We start from the raw sequence: 14,760 nt of genomic DNA on the forward strand, positions 1-14,760 counted from the left end.
GGTGGCCGCCGCGTGTGGCAGGAGGATATAGTGATGGACGCCAACAATGCGATGGCATCGGTCCACGGCAAGGTCCGCAGCGCCACAATGGCGTCATCAAGTGACAGCGGGTAAGCCGCGTGAAGATTGGAGAATCAAGATTAGGACGGAAAATGTTAGGATTAATCTTGATTATGTGTTTGCATTGTACTTTGGTTTAGCAAGTAGTCTAGTATAGGTTGATGTTTGTCCCGTGAAGCTTCAGCTCAGCACGCAGAGGAGGCGAGATGTCGGGCTGCCGTGCGACGCGACGAGCATGACGAGATGCCGATGATGCCATGCGATACGGCGAGGCCGTGAGAAGCGGCGAGACGCGACGAAGTTGGAGAGCAACGGGCTACGATCAGGTTGAGCCGGTCGTGTGCATGCTAGTTTGGCTGGGTCCGTGGTCGTTGGTGTGGCTGCGTAAAGACTGAACTTGGCCGTGCAATTAGCTAGGAGCAGTTAGCTGCATGGGTGTCATTAGCCTAGTCGTTAGGATCCTGGAGAGATTCTTGGACATGGATAAGATCGTGGGTTAGTGGGACTAATGGCCGAGTGTGGCGGCTGGGCTATGGGTGAGATAAGCCCTTGTGTATATATGTTGCATTGAGTGAATGAGAAAGAGGGCCGTGAGGGCTGTAGGAAAATGTAGTCTCTTGTGTTCATCAAGGAGGAGAGCTTGTCGTGCAAAACAGCACTGGTTTTCTCCTTGGTGTATATGTGTGTGTGAGTGTGTTCTTGAGAGAAGATAGAGAGAAACCACAAGAGAGAGTTGTGAGGAGGAAGAAGAAGCGGCGCTGTGAGGAGGCGGCGCTAACACGCGACATTAAACTACAACTGTAATCCTTGTGTGTCCGCACCCTTCAATTGAATAATTGCCATGACTTATAATCTTGATCTGTTCTGGGCCATGTATATGGCCGTAGATTTAAGAATCTTGGGACTACGCTTTCGACGGCGGCGAGATTGAAGCATCGAACTGCAGCTTTATCCCTCGCATATCCTCGCCACTCAATTGAATAGTAGGCCTTGACTTCTAATCTCGATCGCACTGCATCATACAATCTCCACTCCCGACTGTCTTTGCGGCAGATCACTCCGGCTCGCCCAATCAGTCGCACAGCCCTGCCGTTATCCCAACGCTGTGGTTGCAAATTCTCCACCTCGGTCCAGCCTCCAGACCTCCATTATTAGACGAACCTATCGGAGGAAGGCCGAAGGATTGGCCACATCGAGGAGGCAGTGGAGATGAAGATCGATCGGAGATAGGCCCTAGGATCGTATACTCGTCTCTGTCAGATCCTAGAAGAAACAGAGATGTCACGTCAATGGTACTGCAGGAGGGATCTGCGGCGGCTCATGGATTACTGGAGGAGGAAGAGAGAGAGAGACGGAAGAGGACACATCAACTTACAGGCAATTTCTTCACGTTGGAGAGGAACTCAACTGGAGGACCACAGATCGTATACGCCTAGGACTGTTAGCACGGTTGCATATTTCACGTGAAGAATAGATTGAACGGAAAAAATTAGGAAGATCTACACCGTTATAATTTGGCCCCACCAGATTAACGGCTAGTAAATTCTCATTAACGTGGGAATTTCTAGGAAGTCAAGAATTAGTATAGGTATAGATAGATAGATAGATTCTGCACATCTCCAAATGAGCTGAAATTTTATGGATAATTATTTCGGAATATATAATAAATATTGGAGAAAAGGATTACCAGAGAGGGCCACCCAGGTGACCACAAGGCACCAGGGCACGCCTGCCCCCCTGGCGCGCCCTGGTGGGTAGTGGGCTCCTCGGCCCACCTCTGGTTCCCATATTTTGGTATATAAGGTCTTTTGACCTAGAAAAAAAATAAGGAGAGGAATTTTGAGACGGAACGCCGCCATCTCGAGGCGGAATTTGGGCAGGAGCACTTTTGCCCTCCGGCGGAGTGATTCCGCCAGGGGAAATTCCCTCCGGGAGGGGGAAATCAAAGCTATCGTTGATACGTCTCCAACGTATCTATAATTTTTGATTGCTCCATGCTACTTTATCTATTGTTTTGGACTATAATGGGCTTTATTTTCCACTTTTATATTGTTTTTGGGACTAACCTATTAACCGGAGGCCCAGCCCAGAATTGCTGTTTTTTTTTTGCCTATTTCAGTGTTTCAAAGAAATAGAATATCAAACGGAGTCCAAACGGAATGAAACCTTTGGAAACGTGATCTTCTCACCGAACGTGATCCAGGAGACTTGGACCCTACTCCAAGGAGTGCCAGAGGCGGTCACGAGGGTGGGGGGCGCGCCCTCCCCCCTGGGCGCCCCCTACCTCGTGGGCCCCCTGACGCTCCACCAACGTACTCCTTCCTCCTATATATACCTACGTACCCCCAACAGATCGGGGACGGAGCCAAAAACCTAATTCCACCACCGTAACTTCCTGTATCCACGAGATCCCATCTTGGGGCCTGTTCTGGAGCTCCGGCGGAGGGGGCATCCACCATGGAGGGCTTCTACATCATCACCATAGCCCCTTCGATGAAGTGTGAGTAGTTTACTTCTGACCTTCGGGTCCATAGTTAGTAGCTAGATGGCTTCTTCTCTCTTTTTGGATCTCAATACAATGTTCTCCCCCTCTCTCGTGGAGATCTATTCGATGTAATCTTCTTTTTGTGGTGTGTTTGTTGAGACCGATGAATTGTGGGTTTATGATCCAGCTTATCTATGGAAAATATTTGATTCTTCTCTGAATTCTTTTATGTATGATTGAGTTATCTTTGCAAGTCTCTTCGAATTATTGTTTGGTTTGGCCAACTAGATTGATAGTTCTTGCAATGGGAGAAGTGCTTAGCTTTGGGTTCAATCTTGCGGTGACCTTACCCAGTGACAGAAAGGGTTGCAAGGCACGTATTGTATTGTTGCCATCGAGGATAACAAGATGGGGTATTTATCATATTGCATGAATTTATTCCTCTACATCATCTCATCTTGCTTAAGGCGTTACTCTATTTTTAACTTAATACTCTAGATGCATGCTGGATAGCGGTCGATGAGTGGAGTAATAGTAGTAGATGCAGAATCGTTTCGGTCTACTTGTCACGGACGTGATGCCTATATACATGATCATTGCCTGGATAACCTCATAACTATGCTCAATTTTGTCAATTGCTCAACAGTAATTTGTTCACCCACCGTAGAATACTTATGCTCTTGAGAGAAGCCACTAGTGAAACCTATGGCCCCCGGGTCTATTCTCATCATATCAATCTCCATCACTTTATTTACTTGCTTTTGCTTTTATGTTTTCTTTGCATCTTTATACCAAAAATACCAAAAATATTATCTCTATCAGATCTCACCCTCGTAAGTGACCGTGAAGGGATTGACAACCCCTAAGCGTTGGTTGCGACTAGCTATTGTTTTGTGCAGGTACGAGGGACTTGCGAGTGGTCTCCTACTGGATTGATACCTTGGTTCTCAAAAACTGAGGGAAATACTTACGCTACTGTGCTGCATCATCCTCTCCTCTTCGGGGAAATCCAACGCAAGCTCAAGATGTAGCAAGAAGAATTTCTGGCGCCGTTGCCGGGGAGGCTTATGCAAAAGTCAACATACCAAGTACCCATCACAATCCATATCCCTCGCATTACATTATTTGCCATTTGCCTCTCATTTTCCTCTCCCCCACTTCACCTTTGCCGTTTTATTCGCCCTCTCTTTCCCAATCTCCTCCTCTTTTTCCTTTTGCCTTTTGTTTGCTCGTGTGTTAGTTTGCTTGTTCCTATGGCTCAAGATGCCACCAAATTGTGTGACTTCACCAATACCAATAATAATGATTTCCTTAGCACTCCCATTGCTCCTCTTGCCAATACCGAATCTTGTGAAATCAATATTGCTTTGTTGAATCTTGTTATGAAAAATCAATTCGCCGGCCTTCCTAGCGAAGATGCCGCTACTCATCTGAATGGCTTCGTTGATTTATGTGATATGCAAAAGAAAAAGGATGTCGATAATGATGTCGCTAAATTGAAGCTATTTCCTTTTTCGCTTAGAGATCGTGCTAAAGCGTGGTTTCCATCTTTGCCTAAAAATAGTATTGATTCTTGGAACAAGTGCAAAGATGCTTTTATCTCTAAGTATTTTCCTCCCGCTAAGATTATCTCTCTTAGGAACGATATTATGAATTTTAAGCAACTTGATCATGAACATGTTGCACAAGCTTGGGAGAGAATGAAATTAATGCTACGTAGTTGTCCTACTCATGGTTTGAACTTATGGATGATTATTCAAAAAAATTATGTTGGATTGAATTTTGCTTCTAGAAATCTTTTAGATTCGGCCGCGGGAGGCACTTTTATGGAAATCACTTTAGGAGATGCTAGTAAACTCCTAGACAATATTATGGTTAATTATTCTCAATGGCATACTGAAAGATCTACTAATAAAAAAGTGCATGCTATAGAAGAAATCAATGTTTTGAGTGGAAAGATGGATGAACTTATGAATTTATTTGCTAAGAGTGTTTCTTCTGATCCCAATAATATGCCTTTATCTACCTTGATTGAGAATAATAATGAATCTATGGATGTGAATTTTGTTGGTAGGAATACTTTTGGAAACAACGCGTATAGAGGGAATTTTAATCCTAGGCCTTATCCTAGTAATCCTTCTAATAATTATGGAAATTCCTACAACAACTCTTATGGAAATTTTAATAAGATGCCCTCTGAATTTGAGAGTAGTGTTAGAGAGTTTATGAATTCACAAAAGAATTTTAATGCTTTGCTTGAAGAGAAATTACTTAAAGTTGATGATTTGGCTAGGAACGTTGATATAATTTCTCTTGATGTTGATTCTTTAAAGCTTAGATCTATTCCTCCTAAGCGTGATATCAATGAGTCTCTCAAAGCTATGAGAATTTCCATTGATGAGTGCAAAGAAAGAACCGCTAGGATGCGTGCTTCCAAAGATGCCTTTATTAAAGCGTGTTCTTCCGATTCCTATGAAAATCAAGATGAAGATCTAAAAGTTATTGATGTGTCCCCTATTAAATCCTTGTTTTGCAATATGAATCTTGATGAAACTGAATATGATCTTCCTTTACCTAGAAGGCGTCCTAAGAATTCTGAGTTTCTAGATCTTGATGATGAAATTGATGAAAGTGGGATTGAAAGAAATAAAAATCTTGATGTTGCTAAACCCACTATTTTGGATCTCAAGGAATTTAATTATGAAAATTGCTCTTTGATTGGTTGTATTTCCTTGTTGCAATCCGTGCTAGATTCTCCTCATGCTTATAGTCAAAATAAGGCCTTTACTGAACACATTGTTGATGCCTTGATGCAATCTTATGAAGAAAAACTTGAGTTGAAAGTTTCTATCCCTAGAAAACTCTATGATGAGTGTGAACCTACTATCAAAATTAAAATTAAAAATTGTGAGTTTCATGCTTTGTGTGATTTGGGTGCTAGTGTTTCTACTATTCCCAAAACTTTGTGTGATTTGCTAGATTTCCGTGATTTTGATGATTGCTCTCTAAAATTGCATCTTGCGGATTCCACTATTAAAAAGCCTATGGGAAGAATTAATGATGTTCTTATTGTTGCAAATAGGAATTATGTGCCCGTAGATTTTATCGTTCTTGATATAGATTGCAATCCTTCATGTCCTATTATTCTTGGTAGACCTTTCCTTAGAACGATTGGTGCAATTATTGATATGAAGGAAGGAAATATTAGATTCCAATTCCCTTTAAAGAAAGGCATGGAACACTTCCTAGAAATAAAATAAAATTACCATATGAATCTATCATGAGATCCACTTATGGATTGCCTACCAAAGATGGCAATACCTAGATCTATCCTTGCTTTTATGCCTAGCTAGGGGCGTTTAACGATAGCGCTTGTTGGGAGGCAACCCAATTTAATTTTGTGTGCTTTGTTTTTGTTCCTTTTTAGTGTTAAATTTTGTTTCTACTTTCTGTTTAGATGTGGTTTTATGTTTTAATTAGTGTTTTTGCCAAGTAGAACCGATAGGATAAGCTATGATGATAGTTGATTTGATTCTGCTGAAAAACAGAAACTTTGCGCTGACGAGAAAAAATTCAATAAATCACAGGAGTGTGATTTTGCATTGATTCTTTTTGCTGCTGATCAATAAACAAAGTTTCCAGTACGTCTTAGTTTGGTAGAAACTTTAGAGTTCCAGAAGTTTGCGTTAGTTACAGATTGCTACAGACTTTTCTGTTTTTGACAGATTCTGTTTTTCGTGTCTTGTTTGCTTATTTCAATGCATCTATGGCTAATAAATTAGTTTATAAACCATAAGGAAGTTGGAATACAGTAGGTTTAACACCAATATAAATAAAGAATGAGTTCATTACAGTAACTTAAAGTAGTCTTTTGTTTTCTTTCTCTAACGGAGCTCACGAGATTTCTATTGAGTTTTGTGTTGTGAAGTTTTCAAGTTTTGGGTGAATTCTTTTGATCGATTATGGAACAAGGAGTGTCAAGAGCCTAAGCTTGGGGATGCCCATGGAACCCCCAAGATAATCCAAGGACACCAAAAAGTCAAAGCTTGGGGATGCCCCGGAAGGCATCCCCTCTTTCGTCCACTTCCATCGGTAATTTACTTGGAGCTATATTTTTATTCACCAACATGATATGTGTTTTGCTTGGAGCGTCTTGTATTATTTGAGTCTTTGCTTGTTAGTTTACCACAATCATACTTGCTGTACACACCTTTTTAGAGAGCCATACATGATTTGCAATTTGATAGAATACTCTATGTGCTTCACTTATATCTTTTGAGCTTGATAGTTGCTCATAGTGCTTCACTTATATCTTTTTGAGCGTGATAATTTTTTGCTCTAGTACTTCACTTAGATCTTTTAGAGCACGGTGGTGGATTTGTTTTAAAGAAACTTGATCTCTCATGCTTCACTTAGATTATTTTGAGAGTCGTTAATAGCATGGTAATTTGCTTAATGTTAATATACTTGGTGTTCAAGATATGTGAAACTTTCTTTTGAGTGCGTTGAATACTAAGATAAGTTTGATGCTTGATAATTGTTTTGAGATATAGAGGTAATAATATCAAAGTCATGCTAGTTGAGTAATTGTGAATTTGAGAAATACTTGTGTTGAAGTTGGTAAATCCCGTAACATGCACGCATGGTTAAAGTTGTGTAACAAATTTGAAGCATGAAGTGTACCTGGCTTGTGCATCCTTATGAGTGGCGGTCGGGGACGAGCGATGGTCTTTTCCTACCAATCTATCCCCCTAGGATCATGCGCATGTTGGGGAACGTTGCAGAAAACAAAAAAATTCCTATGTTTTCACCAAGATCAATCTATGAGTTCATCTAGCAACGAGAGAGAGGAGTGCATCTACATACCCTTGTAGATCGAGCGGAAGCGTTCAAGAGAACGGGGTTGAGGGAGTCGTACTCGTCGTGATCCAAATCACCGGAGATCCTAGCGCCGAACGGACGGCACCTCCGCATTCAACACACGTACGGTCAGCGTGACGTCTCCTCCTTCTTGATCCAGCAAGGGGGAAGGAGAGGTTGATGAAGATCCAGCAGCACGACGGCGTGGTGGTGGATGAAGCAGGGATCCCGGAAGGGCTTCGCCAAGCGTCTGCGGGAGGGAGAGGTGTAGCAAGGGGGAAGGGAGGCGCCAAGTGCAAGGGTGCCTCTGCCCTCCCTCCCTCCCTGTATATATAGGGTCCCTAGGGGGGCAGCCCTAGGAGATGGGATCTCCTAGGGGGGGCGGCCAAGGGGGTGCCTTGCCCCCCAAGGCAAGTGGAGGCGCCCCCTCCCCTAGGGTTCCCAACCCTAGGCGCAGGGGCGGCCCAAGGGGGGGCGCACCAGCCCACCAGGGGCTGGTTCCCCTCCCACTTCAGCCCATGGGGCCCTCCGGGATAGGTGGCCCCACCCGGTGGACCCCCGGGACCCTTCTGGTGGTCCCGGTACAATACCGGTGACCCCCGAAACTTTCCCGATGGCCGAAACTCGACTTCCCATATATATTTCTTTACCTCCGGACCATTCCGGAACTCCTCGTGACGTCTGGGATCTCATCCGGGACCCTGAACAACTTTCGGTTTGCTGCATACTAATATCTCTACAACCCTAGCATCACCGAACCTTAAGTGTGTACACCCTACGGGTTCGGGAGACACGTAGACATGACCGAGACGACTCTCCGATCAATAACCAACAGCGGGATCTAGATACCCATGTTGGCTCCCACATGCTCCTCGATGATCTCATCGGATGAACCACGATGTCGAGGATTCAAGCAACCCCATATACAATTCCCTTTGTCAATCGGTATGTTACTTGCCCGAGATTCGATCGTCGGTGTCCCAATACCTCGTTCAATCTCGTTACCGGCAAGTCACTTTACTCGTACCGTAATGCATGATCCCGTGACCAGACACTTGGTCACTTTGAGCTCATTATGATGATGCATTACTGAGTGGGCCCAGAGATACCTCTCCGTCATACGGAGTGACAAATACCAATCTCGATCCGTGTCAACCCAAAAGACACTTTCGGAGATACCCGTAGTATACCTTTATAGTCACCCAGTTACATTGTGACGTTTGGTACACCCAAAGCACTCCTACGGTGTCCGGGAGTTACACGATCGCATGGTCTAAGGAAAAGATACTTGACATTGGAAAAGCTCTAGAAAACGAACTACACGATCTTGTGCTATGCTTAGGATTGGGTCTTGTCCATCACATCATTCTCCTAATGATGTGATCTCATTATCAATGACATCCAATGTCCATAGTCAGGAAACCATGACTATCTGTTGATCAACGAGCTACTCAACTAGAGGCTCACTAGGGACATATTGTGGTCTATGTATTCACATGTGTATTATGATTTCCAGATAATACAATTATAGCATGAATAAAAGATAATTATCATGAACAAGGAAATATAATAATAATCCTTTTATTATTGCCTCTAGGGCATATTTCCAATAGTCTCCCACTTGCACTAGAGTCAATAATCTAGTTACATTGTGATGAATCGAACACCCATAGAGTTCTGGTGTTGATCATGTTTTGCTCGTGGAAGAGGTTTAGTCAACGGATCTACGACATTCAGATCCGTATGTACTTTGCAAATATCTATGTCTCCATCTTGAACATTTTCACAGATGGAGTTGAAACGACGCTTGATGTGCCTGGTCTTGTTGTGAAACCTGGGCTCCTTGGCAAGGGCAATAGCTCTAGTGTTGTCACAGAAGAGAGTGATTGGCCCCGACGCATTGGGTATGACTCCTAGGTCGGTGATGAACTCCTTCATCCATATTGCTTCATGCGCTGCCTTCGAGGCTGCCATGTACTCCGCTTCACATGTAGATCCCGCCACGACGCTCTGCTTGCAACTGCACCAGCTTACTGCTCCACGATTCAACATATACACGTATCCGGTTTGTGACTTAGAGTCATCCAGATCTGTGTCGAAGCTAGCATCGGCGTAACCCTTTACGACGAGCTCTTCGTCACCTCCATAGACGAGAAACATGTCCTTTGTCCTTTTCAGGTACTTCAGGATATTCTTGACCGCTGTCCAGTGTTCCTTGCCGGGATTACTTTGGTACTTTCATACCAAACTTACGGCAAGGCTTACATCAGGTATGGTACACAGCATGACATACATAATAGGTCCTATGGCTGAGGCATAGGGGATGACACTCATCTCTTCTATATCTTCTGCCATGGTCGGGCATTGAGCCGAGCTCAATCTCACACCTTGCAATACGGGCAAGAACCCTTTCTTGGACTGATCCATATTGAACTTCTTCAATATCTTATCAAGGTATGTGCTTTGTGAAAGACCTATGAGGCGTCTTGATCTATCCCTATAGATCTTGATTCCTAATATGTAAGCAGCTTCTCCAAGGTCCTTCATTGAAAAACACTTATTCAAGTAGGCCTTAATGCTGTCCAAAAGTTCTATATCATTTCCCATCAAAAGTATGTCATCTACATATAATATGAGAAATGCTACAGAGCTCCCACTCACTTTCTTGTAAACGCAGGCTTCTCCATAAGTCTGCATAAACCCAAACGCTTTGATCATCTCATCAAAGCGAATGTTCCAACTCCGAGATGCTTGCACCAGCCCATAAATGGATTGCTGGAGCTTGCGTACCTTGTTTGCATTCTTAGGATCGACAAAACCATCCGACTGCATCATATACAGTTCTTCCTTAAGATAGCCGTTAAGGAATGCCGTTTTGACGTCCATCTGCCATATCTCATAATCATAGTATGCGGCAATTGCTAACATGATTCGGACGGACTTCAGCTTCGCTACGGGAGAAAAAGTCTCATCGTAGTCAACCCCTTGAACTTGCCGATAACCCTTAGCGACAAGTCGAGCTTTATAGATGGTAACATTACCATCCGCGTCCGTCTTCTTCTTAAAGATCCATTTATTTTCTATCGCTCGCCGATCATCGGACAAGTCTGTCAAAGTCCATACTTTGTTTTTATACATGGATTCTATCTCGGATTGCATGGCTTCAAGCCATTTGTTGGAATTTGGGCCCGCCATCGCTTCTTCATAGTTTGAAGGTTCACCGTTGTCTAACAACATGATTTCCAGGACAGGGTTGCCATACCACTCTGGTGTGGAACGTGTCCTTGTGGACCTACGAAGTTCAGTAGCAACTTGATCCGAAGTACCTTGATCATCATCATTAATTGCCTCTCCAGTCGGTGTAGGCACCATAGGAACATTTTCCTGAGTTGCACTACTCTCCGGTTCAAGAGGTAGTACTTCATCGAGTTCTACTTTCCTCCCACTTACTCCTTTCGAGAGAAACTCTTTTTCCAGAAAGGATCTGTTCTTGGCAACAAAGATCTTGCCTTTGGATCTAAGGTAGAAGGTATACCCAATGGTTTCCTTAGGGTATCCTATGAAGATGCATTTTTCCGACTTTGGTTCGAGCTTTTCAGGTTGAAGTTTCTTGACATAAGCATCGCATCCCCAAACTTTTAGAAACAACAGCTTAGGTTTCTTCCCAAACCATAATTCATACGGTGTCGTCTCAAGGGATTTAGACGGAGCCCTATTTAAAGTGAATGTAGTTGTATCTAGAGTGTATCCCCAAAATGATAGCGGTAAATCGGTAAGAGACATCATAGATCACACCATATCCAATAGAGTGTGATTACGACGTTCGGACACACCATTACATTGAGGTGTTCCAGGCGGCGTGAGTTGTGAAACGATTCCACATTTCCTTAAGTGCGTACCAAATTCGTGACTTAAATATTCTCCTTGAAAGCACAAGTGCTCCCTAGGTGGTTTTGGTAATTAATGTTAACATATCTCTTGTTGGACTAACACTTTTATCTAGTATATTTCAGACAAGTTCAACAATGAAGTGGCATGGACAAAAGGATGTGGAACTCCTTCAAGATGCTAAGGACAAGGGATTGGCTAAAGCTTCAAGCTCAAGACTCTTCATTTTATATTTCAGTGATCCAAGATCACATTGAGTCTATAGGAAAAGCCAATACTATCAAGGAGGGATGAGGTGTTGCTTAATGAGCCTCTTGCTTCATGTGCTTAGTGATATGCTCCAAAACCCTCAACTACTTTCTCACATCCTCATTTGACCTAAACCTAAAGCCAAAATCGGTCACACCGATTCTTTCTATCCGGCGCCACCGAGTTTAGATGTCATAGCCACTGCCACAAACCCAAGGCAAATCGCTCTCACCGATAGGGATCTCGGTCTCACCGAGATGGGATTGTAATCTCTCTGTTTCCCTTCGTAATGTTTCGGTCTAACCGAAGTGAGCGATCGGTCCCACCGAGATTGCAATGTAAACTCTCTGTTTCCCTTTTGTAACATTTTGGTCTCACCGAAAAGAGCAAATCAGTCCCACCGAGTTTACCTGACCAACTCTCTGGTTGGCTAATTACCAAAATCGGTCTTACCGAGTTTGTGTAATCGGTCTCACCGAGATTACGTTATGCCCTAACCCTAACCATATCGGTCCTACTGAGTTGCATTTCGGTCCCACCGAAAATCCTAACGGTCACTATGTTTACTAAATCGGTCTGACCGAGTTTGTTGATTCGGTCCCACCGAGATTGGTAAATTGTGTGTAACGGTTAGATTTTGTGTGGAGGCTATATATACGCCTCCACCTCCTCTTCATTCGTGGAGAGAGCCATCAGAACAAACCTACACTTCCAACTTACCAGTTCTGAGAGAGAACTACCTACTCATGTGTTGAAGCCAAGATATTCCATTCCTACCATATGAATCTTGATCTCTAGCCTTCCCCAAGTTGCTTTCCACTCAAATCTTCTTTCCACCAGATCCAAATCCTATGAGAGAGAGTTGAGTGTTGGGGAGACTATCATTTGAAGCACAAGAGCAAGGAGTTCATCATTAACACACCATTTATTACTTCTTGGAGAGTGGTGTCTCCTAGATTGGCTAGGTGTCACTAGGGAGCCTCCGACAAAGATTGTGGAGTTGAACCAAGGAGTTTGTAAGGGCAAGGAGATCGCCTACTTCATGAAGATCTACCGCTAGTGAGGCAAGTCCTTCGTGGGCGATGGCCATGGTGGGATAGACAAGGTTGCTTCTTCGTGGACCCTTCTTGGGTGGAGCCCTCCGTGGACTCGCGCAACCGTTACCCTTCGTGGGTTGAAGTCTCCATCAACGTGGATGTACGATAGGACCACCTATCGGAACCACGCCAAAAACATCCGTGTCTCCAATTGCGTTTGAATCCTCCAAAACCCTTCCCTTTACATTCTTGCAAGTTGCATGCTTTACTTTCTATTGCTCATATACTCTTTGCATGCTTGCTTGCTATGTGTTGTGAATGTTAAACTTGTGCCTAAACTCCACTTAAACTTAAATTTGCTAAAAACTGCAACTTTGGTACTTAGTGTCTAATCACCCCCCCTCTAGACACCTCTTCTCAAGGTCCTACAAGTGGTATCAGAGCATTGGTCTCCATTGCCTTGGTTTAATCACCATTGGAGGAAGATGGATGAGTCTACTTTGGGGAGTCTTAGACATAGAGTGCCTATACTTGATGGAGAGTATTTTCATGAGTGGAAAAATGTGATGCTTGTAATTTTCAATCAATATAATTTGAACAAGTACATTGCTAGTCCTTGTGCACCTTATGTTGATCCTATGCATCCTACCCTTGATGAGTCTATTGACATGATTAGGAATGTTAGAACTGTTAATCTTATCACTAGAGGCTTGCCTAGAAACTTGATTATAAAACTGCCTACTCTTGAGTGTGCTTACACTATATGGAAATTTCTTGATGAACGGTTTCCTGATTATTCTTTGAAAAATCTTGATGAAATTCTTCATAATTCTATTGCCTTGAGTAAGATGAATTCCAATGATCCTATGTTTTGTGATCGTCTATTTGAACTTACAAATCTTATGCGTGCCAAAGGAAATGTTGGAATTATTAGCGATATTATTTCCGAAGCCACTAGAATTCATAAGCAAGATTATTGTCAAACTCATACTAATGAATCACTCTCACTAGGAATTGAACCACCACATGACGATGTTGAACATGGATACTATGATGAGGATGATGATGATGACTTTGATCTTGATGATGCAATGAGACATTTTGGTCTTATGGCAAACCTTCGGGGATATATGGCAGGAGGAAAGGAATGGGTCCTTGACAGTGGATGTACCGATCACATGACCGGAGATAAAGACATGTTTCGTGAGCTTGCTGAAAATGATAGTCCTCGAAAGTATGTCACTTTCGGTGACAACTCAAAGGGTAAGGTGGTTGGCCTCGGTAAGGTGGCCATATCACATGACAGCTCCATTCAGAATGTTATGCTCATTGGATCTCTTGGCTACAACTTACTTTCAGTATCTAGACTTGCTGATTTCGGTTTCAATTTTCTATTTACTGAAGTAGATTGCCAAGTGTTTCGTTGAGACAATCATAAAATGGTCTTTACCGGCATACATAGAGGTGATCTATACATTGTTGATTCCACTAAAAAGGCCCAACATAAAACTTGCTTCATTGCTAAATCCTCAAAAGGTTGGTTATGGCATAGACGACTAGGTCACGTTGGCATGAGAAACCTTGACAAGCTTATAAAAGGGAATCATATCCTTGATGTTAACGATGTCATATTTGATAAGGATAGACTTTGCAGTGCTTGTCAAGCAGGTAAACAGGTTGGAGGAAGGCATCTCGTGAAGAACATCATGACCACAAGGAGGCCACTTGAGCTACTTCACATGGATCTTTTTGGTCCCAACTCTTACAAGAGTCTCGGTGGAAATTCTTTTGGTCTACTTATAGTTGATGATTTTTCAAGATTTACGTGGGTGTTCTTTCTCGATGATAAATCACAGGTCCAAAAGATCTTCAAAAACTTCGCTAGGAAGGCCCAAAATCAGTTTGAAGTGAAGATCAAGAAGGTTCACAGCGACAACGGAATGGAGTTCAAGAACGCAAATGTGGACACCTTTCTTGATGAAGAAGGTATTTCACACGAGTTCTCGGCTACGTACACATCTCAACAAAATGGAGTTGTTGAGAGGAAGAACCGGACGCTCATCGAAATGGCGAGAATGATGCTTGATGAGTACAAGACACCGAAGCACTTTTGGGCAGAAGCGGTTGAGACAGCTTGTCATGCAACAAATCGCGTGTATCTTCACAAGCTACTCGGCAAGA

Source organism: Triticum dicoccoides, chromosome 7B, assembly GCF_002162155.2.
Source record: "Triticum dicoccoides isolate Atlit2015 ecotype Zavitan chromosome 7B, WEW_v2.0, whole genome shotgun sequence".
NCBI lineage: Eukaryota > Viridiplantae > Streptophyta > Magnoliopsida > Poales > Poaceae > Triticum > Triticum dicoccoides.